Source organism: Canis lupus, chromosome 36 (assembly GCF_003254725.2).
Source record: "Canis lupus dingo isolate Sandy chromosome 36, ASM325472v2, whole genome shotgun sequence".
Taxonomy (NCBI): domain Eukaryota; kingdom Metazoa; phylum Chordata; class Mammalia; order Carnivora; family Canidae; genus Canis; species Canis lupus.
Window position 1 is genome coordinate 8,753,543 of NC_064278.1, and position 12,251 is coordinate 8,765,793.

The following is a 12,251-nucleotide window of genomic DNA, read 5'->3' on the forward strand; positions in this document are numbered from 1 at the left end:
AACTCATACATTTCCTGGCAGGAAACATGTACTCTCAACTCGCTCCCCACATTGTCCGAATTGGGCTCCGAATTCAAGCTCTCTTCTTGCACCGTATCCAACAGTAAGAAGGGTTCAGGGGCTGATGATGGATGGTGGTGGATGCTCCCCGATTTTAGCTGTGCTAGTTGTGAAGTTGGGCTGATACTTATCTCACAGGGGTATCCAGAGGATTAAAAATGGATTTTTACAAAGCTCTTTGGAGATCCTGGGATAAAAGGGGCTGCCGAGGCACATGGCATTCTCATCTCCCCAGCTGGCACCAAGCCTGCGATGTCCCATGGCATGTTGTATCAACCTGAGAAAAAGCCAGGGTGCGCTGTGGGAAATAGGAACATTGGCAACTGGAAGGGACAGATTGTACTAGCCCGTGTGCACCGTGCGGGCGGCCTCCTGGGATGCTCGAAGATAGTCAGGATTGTAATTAATGGACAGGGGTGTTGATTCTCTTTCTGGGATAACTGTGGCATTGCAAATCGGTGAAATTACACAGTTTGCATCCAGTAATTTTGTTTGACTAAAAAAAAAAAATTTAACTAGTAAAATAGCCTCCAGGAAAACTCAAAGGAAGCATAGCATCAAAACCTGTAATGTGAACAGCTTAGCATTGAACTTGAAAGGTATCCTGCAGTTAACTATTTCATTTATAGGCCAGGAATTTCTACAAACCAAGTTAAGTAAGCGTTCTTTATAAAGATCTTGCTGGGTTTTGCTGTGGATAAAGATGTTGAACAGGCATTGCTCGAGGGAGAAAAGTCTTTAACTTATGTCATGCATTGTTTTAAGTGTCAAAATACATACCACATTTTGAATTCCTTTAATTCAAATAATCCATATTTTGGCTCTTAAAAAGCTATTAATTTCAACTGCCTTATTTTATAAATATCACCTCTGGAAAGCACATATTTCTCTTTCCTACAGGAAAACTAATTAGGTATTCCATATTGCTATTATATGACATGATGACATTAATTTCTTACATATATGTGGGTGGGGGAGGAAGGCGATAGAAAGAACAATTCAATTCTTATTCCTTTTACTCTGATGGTGCTAGAAATCACTGGAAGAAAGTAAAATGCAGGGACTAAATAAAAATATGGGGGGTAGAGAGGAAAAATCAATAAATATCTAAATTATTTAAAGAAAAGCTACTACCGGGTGTCTTACTGTCATGCATCATACCCTGGATCTGAAAGCAGACAGGTGAATTGTCTCCAGCCTGCATTGGTTTGGACACTCTCTCCAGCATGCTCATTAGCAGCTCCAAGTCTAGGCTCCCTGTTAGTAGAAAGGCAGGGATCACAGCAGGGAAGTTATATCTCAGGCTTCTCACATTCCTGCTCTATCTTAGCAAAGCTTTACAAAGCCTTTTCTGGCAGCTCATTAGTAGGTGCACTGATGCATAAGAGACAGTCATTAGAAGTGTTTTTCAACATTGGCTTTTGATCAGGTGACTAGTAGCATCGCGGAGACATTTACTTACATTGTTTTCCATAAGAGATTCTGTTGCTATATTGAGAATGACATACATAAAAATGTTGAAAACTAGCTTGACCTTTCTATGACAGAAGGGGAGAAGAAAAAGAAACTCCATTAGTTCCCTGAATCTTGCCTTTATACTGTCAACTATGACGTAATAGATGCGTGGACCGCTCCCTCAGTAACTGCTGTCTTGTAGCTTTAATAATCTAAGCCAAGTTCAAATCTACCATTTGATTTAGGGTTATGACAGGGAGACGCTAGTGTGAGCAAATACAAATAAGATATCATAAGCTTTATAGAGTCTCTTCTAATGCCAGGCATTCGTTTTTTTCATCAAAAAAGGCAGACTTTCCAAATAAGGGCAAAATCCATCACACACAGCCTAATGAAGCACTGTAAAAAGTTAGCAGACAACATTCAGATGGTTGATTAGTCTCTAAAGAGAGCTTCCATTGTAAAAGAAATTTAAGGTTCTTAGGCTTTTACTTACAACTATTTGTTGAAAATCAATAAATATCTAAATTATTTAAAGAAAAGCTACAACTATTTGTTGTAAGTAAAAGCATAAGACCCTGCATGTGGAGAAAGCATTTATGATCAAATGAACCCCTGTCACAAAATAAGACTGAATTTGCATTCCTTTAATAGTGCTCTGTTAATAAAATAAAGCAGGCCGTCGTGGGGAATTGCACTTTTGCTAATAAATCTTCTTTCCATTAATTGATTATCTTTCACCACCAATATTGCCCTGCCTTTTCCCCCAAACACCTATTGTGTCTGGCCTTAGTTTGGTGACAATTTTTATTTTGTTGGTTCACAGAATACACATTTAGCCTTGGGTTCCTTACGGACAGAAGAAAATCATGGGAAGTACATACCCTGACATGCAACTCAAAAGGAGGAGACGCTTTCTTTGTCAAACTTTCCTGAAACAAAGTGCATCAGCTTAATCAGGTCTGTTCTTGGCAATGTAGGAACATGACATGCCAATTACATAAACTTTCAACTAAGTGAAGACTCCTGCTGGCTAATTCAGTGTTGATTGTTTTCCGCTACTTGGCTTTGACTGCTTGTTAAGACTTAAGGGGGGAAAAAAAAGAGGGGATGGGAGAGAGGGTAAAAATTGTAGGAATTCTCTCCTTCCGTCAAACATTCTTATGATTGCCAGCAATTAGTTAAGCTTCTTGGCGGTAAAATGACAAGATGGAACTTGACCAAACACAATGTGTGGAACTCACAGGCATCTGCCCCAGCTGAAAGACATTACAATGTTTGTTAACCTTACGGGTCATTCCTGATTCACTTCTGCAGACAGAAAACAAGATTTATATAACACAGATCAATACTGCCCTAAGACTTTCACCATTGAGGATGCTAGATTGAGGCACTTCTCTTTATCAGTTTACCATGACACTAATGTATTTTGCCTGTTTTGCCTGGGCAGTGATGAATCTGTTGGCAAGAGAAAACAAATAAGTTTTGTTGTTGAGAGACATGTTGTCCATGATTTGTCTCAGCAGACATGCCAGCTTGCTGGCCAATTCATTTCCTATTTAATTTAAGTGGCATATCTGTCTTCCCCTTTCAGGTATGTCTTTTGTCTACTGCACAACCACACTGGCAGTGCTCTGAGAGAGTTTGTAGTAGATCTCTGCAAGTAGATTGACACAGCAGAGCCAAGAACCCAATCTATAATTTTCAGAAGAATGTCTCTGAAATATAGAGCCACCATCAAACCCTAGCATCTGCCATGAAACTCACTCTCTTACCCAGTGTCTGGCGTGAAAGGATATTTTAGCAGCACTTTACAAATACTTCATGATTATGATGCTACTTCCACCTTGTAAATATATGACAAATGTTCTCTTAAAAATCAGAGCTTATCTCCTGTATGGAGAAATATTTTGTTTACTTTGTGAGACTAAGTGTCATTTAATGGTGAAATGTACGTGGCAAAAATATGGAAATACTTTTCTCTGGGGTGCGACAGGAGGGTATGGCTCCTAATCTCTTCATTAGCTCACTTAGTTTTGCTCAATGCTCTCACCTTTAAGACATTGGATAATATTTAAATTGCAGAGGAGATGCCTGGGTGGCTCAGCGGTTGAGCATCTGCCTTCAGCTCAGGTCATGATCCCGGGTCCTGAGATCGAGTCCCACATCAGGCTCCCTGCATGAAGCCTGCTTCTCCCTCTGCCTGTGTCTCTGCCTCTGTGTGTGTGTGTGTGTCTCTCATGAATAAATAAGTAAAATCTTTAAAAAATGGCAGAGAAACGAAACATAAGATGATTCATTTTAAAAGCAATGTTTCTGTAGTTTCATTTGAAATGAAGCTGCTTTTAAGGGGACGATACCATTCCCTATCACCGGACACCCCTGACACCTAACTAAATATTAATAGAAAAGCCAAGGGAGAAATGACGTTAAATTTCAAATCATGACAAAGCAGAGGCTCTAGGAAAATGTGTCGAGTGGTGAAACCATAACACAGGAACTCCTCCAACTCTGACAGTCCTTAAGCAACGGAACAGTTAACAGAGCACAGCACGGTCCACAAATGTGCCAGCTAAATCTCTGTGTCAGAACACATTAATTATAGCAGTCAGTTTACCTTTCTCCTTCATAACATTTTTGATTAAAATTTCACACATTACAATGATATGTGTCTTTTCTACAAGCTGTGAAATTTACTCAGCCATCAATAGGTTTGGATTTTGTTCCTAAGAAGCTTATAGTACATAAAAAGTTGACTTATGATCTCTGAATAGTGAAATCAAGGACGGTTTCTTTTGGATAGACTTAGAATTTTATACCAGCAGTGGTGTCACAGAGCAAAACATTCATTAGTAATATTGTACCCCCAAAAGCAATAACTTCTCTCTTAATATGTTGGCTCAAAATTTATAACTGCGAGGCTTAATTAAGCTGTAGATTATGTTTTGAAAGGTATAGTCAATGTAATGAATCCCTGAAGATAAAAAATAAACAATAAAAGATAATCAAAACATTTATCTATTTAATGGATTTATATAGTTGTGTTGTAAATGTTATTTAACAGATGTGCGAAGATTAATAAAATAAAGCAATGATAATTGTGAACACATTCAAATCATTACTATTTAACCGACGTGCAATACTTCTGTGTTAACTCTTAGAACTTCAGAATCCAAGTTTATGAGCCTATTAGTTTGAAATCCAATCATTTTAAAGGGTGGGGCAATGTAGTTTAGAGTCTATGTGTTTCTGATTGGTTATATAACATAAGACTGTTTCCTACTTAAAAAGAGGACTTAATAAAATGACCTTGAACCAAGATTTCTCCAGTGTTCCATCATTTATCAAGTCTTAAGATTTCATCTACATCAATCATGTCCTGGAATTACTCTTCTTACAAGATTCTTTTTTAAATAATTATTAGATATCTGAAATATGGGCATGTAGAGTGCATTCATATATACACATACATAAGCACATACCTAGCCACCTTCTACATTAACAGACACACATACAATATTTCAAATTCCCTGGAACTCCTAAAGAAATCAGACATTAAGTATGTCTTCTTCACTTTAAAACACAATAAATGCTAAACACTTTTCTTAGTGAAACCAATTTATTATCGATTTATTAAACTCCTCAATTCCTTTATTATGTGAAAAACAGTTGATGTATAAGCAGAATATTTCAGATTTTCTATTGAGCTTAAAAGTTATATGGATTTGAATGCCAGTGGGCATCTCCTCCTCTCAGGCATGAAAATATTCTCAACCTTTCCATCATAAAAATAACATTCCTTTTGATAAAGGAGCTAATTGGAACCTAATCAATTCCTTAGATCTCAACAATAGTTTATAAATTCAATAGTTTTTTAAAAAGATTTTTCTTTATTTATTCATGAGCGACACAGAGAGGCAGAGACATAGGCAGAGGGAGAAGCAGGCTCCTCGCAGGGGAGGGCCTCTTGGACCCAGAATCACACCCCGAGGCCCACGGCAGACGCTCAACCGCTGAGCCACCCAGGCGTCCCTAGTTTTTTGTTTTTTTTTTTAATGGAAAATTCTCAAAGGGAGAATATACAATTATCAATATTTGGAAATAGTGGGAATTATAATGGTCAAATTTAGAAAAAAAATGAAGATTTGGCTAAATGGTAGATCATTGATTCTAAGGCTTCCTAAATCATAAACTGTAAATTTCCATGGAAATGCTGAGTTTAAACAAACTAACAAGCATATTTGTAAATACAGATAAAGTGCCATTATACCCAGTTTGCATGTACTTTCCAAATAAAAGAAAGATTGCTACTTATCTAAAAGCCAATATTTATTAAGAATGTTGGAGGTGACCATTCACAGAGGTCACGTCAGGGCCTTTACCAGGAGATATAACCAATATCAAGAATAATATAAGTGATGTTCTTTCCCAAGGAAATGATACACTTAAGTATGGAGATGGTCTGGGGAAGGAAGCTGTGCATAAATAAGCAAGACCTTTCTTTCCTCATCCAAACAGCACTGCGGAGAGAATTTGGGAGAGACATATCCTTTCCCACCACCAGCTTAGCTTTGCTATCCTTGGGAGATGTGCATGGACCTCTGCTCTCCCTTACCCTCACTGGGTCATGAAGGACCCAGTGGTTCCCAATGTCTTATTACTAGAAATCCTTTGAGCTTCATTTTATTGCTCTGCACTCAGACACTTGGATAATGTAACTCAGATCCTCAATTTTAGATACTCTAAAACCATAAATAGGCAAGCTTTGGTACAACAGAAATTTAGAAGGCTAGATCGGTTCCAGAACTTTCAGTTTAAACCAGAGGCATTCTTACTTGATACGAAGAGATTACTATAGGTTCAAACTTTAACTGTCAGAATCACTTGGAATGTTTGTTAAAATACACATTACTGAGCCCTGAGTCCAGAGCTTCTGATTTAGTAGGTGTATGGAGAGGCTCAAGAATTTTGCTTTTTCACAGCACAGGAAGCCATCAACAAAACGCAAAGGCAACATATTGGATGGGAGAAAATATTTTCAAATCATATATCTGATAAGGGGTTAAATATTTAAAGTGTATGAAGAACTCCTACAACTCAGTAGCAAAAAATATAACAATCTGATTTTTTTAAATGGGTAGAGGATCTAGCTAGACATCATTCCAAAGAAGAGGAATAGCCAACAGATTAATAGAAAGATATTCAACATCACTAATCATCAGAGAAATGCAAATCAAAATACAATGAGATCTCAGCTTACACATCTTAGAATGGTTTTTACAAAAAAGATAAGCAAGAATAAGCGTTAGCAAGGATGTGGAGAAAAGGGAACACTTGTGCACTGTTGGTGGGAATGTAAATTGCTGTGGTTACTGTGGAAAACACTATGGTGGTTCCTTGAAAAAAATTGAAAATAGAATTACTATATGACCCAGCATTCCACTTCTGTGTATTCACCCAAAAAATGAAAACACTAATTTGAAAAGATATATGTATCCCCACATTCACTTAAAATATCTAAGACATGGAAGCAACCTAAATGACCACTGATGGCTAAATAGATAAAGAAGATGTGAGAAATAGAATTATATATGTATAGATATATGTTTATATATGAATATTATTCAGTCATAAAAAAGAATGAAATCTTGCCTATTATGACAACATGGATAGACCTGGAGGACATTATGCTAAGTTAAATGAAATATAACATATCATATGATCTCACGTATATGTGAAATCTAAAGCCAAAACAAGCTCATGGATAAGAGAACAGCTTGGTAGCTGTGTGAGGCAGTGAGTTGGGGGTACGTGGAATGAGTGAAGGAGATTCAAAGGTACAAATTCCAGCTCTAAAATGAGTAAGTCACGGAGATGTAATGCACAGCATGGTGACTGTAGTGAACAGTGCTGTATTGCATATGTGAACGTAGCTAGAAGAGTGGATCTTGAAAGTTCTCATTATAAGAAAAAAACTTGTAACTCTGTATGATGATGGATGTTAACTGGACTTCTTGTGCGGATCATTTTGTAATATACATAAATAATGAATTTTTTAAAAAAAGGAATTTCCACTTCTAGCAGCTCTCAAATAATATTAATACTTGTGGTTGAGGACTACACTTTGTGAACTACTGTGGTCAGCTATGCTTAAACAGGCAAAATTCTAGAAGGGATGAAATTTCTAGGACTCCATAAAAAAAAGACAATGGAAAATACTGGGAGTGAACTGAATCCTTCTCCTTCATCGTCTTAGTTTTAACCTAGCCTTGGTCTCTAGGGACTCAGAATTTGTTTATCTTCCTCAGAGCTATGTTTTTGTTGGCAAAGATTTGAATAGGCAAGGATCTAGTTTTAGCTAATATTATTTGTGCCATCCATTGCCTTCCCTCTCCTAGTTTGGTGTCATACCCTTTCTCTCAGAGAAGCACAGAAGCAAGCAGCAAGAACTCCGTGGCAGCATTGCCCATGCGTGTGTGACCATGAGAACAGCAAAATAGCTTTTAGTTCTAAAAATATTTCACATGGCCAAGTAAGTATCATAGTTCTATCATTTTCCCACAGACGTTTATTAAATTCCTTCTCTATTTTGATCATTCTGCAAATTACAATAGGTTCAAAGATAAATTTGGGGGTCTTTGAGTAACTTCCACTTATATCACTTTACATTTAAAAATGATTTTTTGCATGTATTACTAGATGTGATCCTCAAAACATCCCTGTGAGGTAAAGATCAAATATAAGTACTTACTAGGATTTCTATGTCTTGATTTAGTTTACCAAATAGACTCCAAGACAAGGATTTGAATGCAAATTATTTATTTGGAAAGCCATCCAGAAAGTACTATGAGGGAACAGAAATGTGAGACAGAGACAGGAGGAAAGCCAATAAATTAAAAGCACATAAATGAACAGGCGTGTAATATAATTCACAATCTATCTATTAATTGCTCAAGGAAAGATGATAATATTTTATCAGCAAGGGGATACTTGTGTGCTGTACTGCATTTTTTTTAACCATGACAAAGATTTTTAACATTGCTTAAATGCCCCAATAATATTACTTTTGAAAATTAACGATAGTTTCCCCTGCCAATTTTTGCATCAAAGCTGACCAAGCTGCTCCTACTTTGGAATTTTAAACAAAATCTAATTAAATCAACAAAGTTCGCTGGATGGGGTTAGGCTGTTTCCTGAGTGCACACGACTCTCCCGCTCTGCCTAGAAGACCGTTCAGCCTTGTTTTCAGCTGACTTTTTCTTCTGGCTGGCCCTTGATCACTCTTAATGATCCCCAGCTGTACCAGTTCCCTGCCTGCTTTAACCCCAATTGGCCTGGCCTCACATCTCTGTAGCGTCTGGAGGACAAATGAAGCCAAGCTGACCAGCACCTCCTTAATGTAGTCCCAGATAATAGGTGGTAATAGACATTTAAATCATTCCTTTTGTTCTTCCATACGTGCTATGAAAATTAATAATATGTGCATTTTTAACAAAAAAATCAGGAATAAAAGATAATAATGTGGTGTTCCTGTCAATCTGGTTGCTACTATATCACTGTTCCCCACCCCTCTCACCCACTTCGTTAAAGATGTTTACAAACCTGCCAGCATAGTGCAGAGGCTATGGCTGAAAGGCCGTAGAAATTTGTTCAGAATTGGCCACAGATGTGCTATGGCCCTAAGGCCTAAGCGTGTCCTCATCTATAACCTACCTATTTCTAAAACTGACCCTTTCCTCAGGATACCTATTTAGAAAAATCATAGACCATATTATTAGTTGACTATATTAGTTGATTTTAAAGCACAGATTAAAAAGTATCACAAAACCAAGTGTTAGACGTGAAGATTGGCAGGGACTTAGTTTGTCATACTTGGCTGTTACCTCATTATCAGGAAGAAATCCGGATCCTCCATCCTATACGCAGATAAAACAGATGTAAACTAAGCTGAAGGCTGGGAAGTTATATGCAGGCCAGAAACTATTATTAATGAGTAAATAGTCAAAACACTCACAGACACACCTTGAATGTTTTATGTCCCAAGTCATGTCAATCAACTGCCTATGTTCAAATTATTACCTTATACTTCCACAGTATACGTTCCATTAGGAATTGTCATTGTTGTTGTTGTTTTATTTTTTTATATTTTTAATTTTTGTTGTTATTTTTAAGATACAATTCTTCTTCTGAAAACAGCAACAGCACAAAGGAAATAGACATCCTTGGCCAATCTCCTCAGCTCAGGAGAGGGTTTTGAATTGCTAACAGCGTCATGAGTACTATGATCATCGGCCACAAAATCAGCTTCTTCATGATTTGTTTTAGAATATATTGACAGAAAAGGAGAAATTACAAACTTGAGAAGCAATATTGTAAAGTGTCATCCATTAATTTTCCTAAGAATTTCTGTCACCATGGACAATGGTAATATAATACAAAACTTTATTTTAAAAATGTACCTCAGAGTTTTTACATTTCTTTTTAGACAACTGAGGATAGATTCCTTGCAAATTTGAAGATATATCTGTTGTTAAATTAATGTTTCACTAACATTTATGCTTTTATTTTACAGATAACCATCTGGTATGCATATATATGCACATACACACATCTATACGTGGGTATGTATGGAGTATTGCTCTTGGTTATTGTGGTGTATTCTGAAAAATTAGTGTGTAGGTGTACACATAAATGTATGTAGTATATACATTATACTAAAGATTGAGTTCCAAAGTGTTACCTGTTCATCTGAAATAAAATTTTAGAGATAATCACCCTATTGAACAATGTTTCCAGCTGCATATACACTGATTCTATAATTTTTTCTGTGAAATTTTTTTGGTCTCTTGAGTTGTGCGCAAAAAAATAGAACTATCAAATAATGTTATTTGATATGAGTTTAATCACCCCACTCCCTTTTCTATGGAAACCAGTTTTTATGCACGTACTTATGCTCTCAACTCAATTCTGCACTTTGATATTTATGCCATGAAACTCCTCTGAGAATCGGACGGAAATCACCAAGAAGGTAATTCGGCTTGAAGTTTCTACATAGCTAGCTGGCAGAAAATTTACCTCTAATCATATGCTTGTGATATCACAGTTGGCTTCTTGGTGAAAGATTTTCCTGTCATCACTGATTTCTACCACTGAGGAAGAATGGGGGCTTTTTTATTTGCATGTGTGCATGTTTGTAATGTGCTTAGTACCATGGGTTGCTTTGCCCCAGCGCCCGAGATTATATACTTCTGCCCACTTGAACCAAGTGTACAATGTAACACACTTTAAGACTAAAATGCAAAACACTATGTAAATGCAAAATGTATTCACCCTCCATAAGCTGATGAGGGCCAACGTCTGAACTTGCCTTACCGAAAGGATTTTTGCAGCAAATGGTTCGGAGAGAGCTCTTCATTCAGGTCTGCTGGGGATAATGTGTCCAAAGCAAATACCCAAAAGGCCTTCCTTCTACTAAGTTCACCACCTGAATTATCCTCTCTCTGTAAAGGATTAATTTTCTAAATGCCTATGAATTTCAAACTAGAAATTGCATGGTACAAATTAATAAAGAGTTTAGCTGTAGGGCAATAAGTGGCACTTTTTCTAATCAAACACAATATACCCAATGTACTCTTTTAAGATTCTAATAGTTCACCAAATATATTCAAAGCGACATGGGCATGTCATCACACAAATAGCCTTATTAGAAAAACAATTCCCGAATTAATAAAATCTGAGAGTATCATTGCCAGCACGTAAGGAGCATTTGTTGAATGAAAACCAGCAGAGTCTTTGTGCAAAGCATAAAGTAAGCTGACCACTTCCAACCTCTCTGAATGTGCTAGTGTTGGGGATGCTCTGAGAACACTGACTTCACTTTACTTTGAGTTTACAAACTTATCTAAAACTACATCCTCAGTAATTCAGGAAGACTAAGATTAATATGTTTGCTTGATCATCTCTTTTCTTTCATCTGCCTCTTCTTTCCTCCTCCTCCATTTCTTTCTCTTGTATAACCTCAGATGCAAAGAAGCAAGCTGAATCCCTCAGCTCATGACACCTCATCATAGCCCATTTCTTCAAGGTCTATTGCTGTTTTATTTTGCTTTTATTTTTTTCTCCATTATCCTCATCTTTTTTCCCCCTTTTCCTCTTTCTATTAGGTACGTATTCCCATTAAAAGTGAATTTGTTGTAGGGCGCCTGGGTGGCTGAGTTGGTAAAGCATCTGACACTTGGTTTGGCTCAGATTATGATCTTGGGGTTATGAGATTGAGCCCTGTGTCAGGCGCTACATTCAGTGGGGAGTCTGCTTGAAGATTCTCTCCCTCCGACTCTCCCCCCACTAGCTCTTACACTCACGCTCTCTCTCTAAAGTAAAAAAATAGACCTTTTTTAAAAAGTGAATTTGCAAGATGTGTAAGAATACTTAAAAAGATCTGTAGGTGTAGGTTGTGATCCTTACTTTTATGTAATACCTATCAGACTATTGTTCTTGCTTTTACTTTTCTGCATTCTTTCTGTTTGTTTTATTTTATTCACTCAGAAATAAGTTTTAAGATTTCCTCTTCCTCTATGTACTTCTAGTTTATTGCTTCTGCCTATCCACACATTTACTTACACATCTCCCTACGGATGGATCCTTAGATTGCTTCCACTCGTGCACGAGCATGGCCACGTGCATATACACACACCACACACACACACACACACACACAATGTTGAAGCATCCTTATA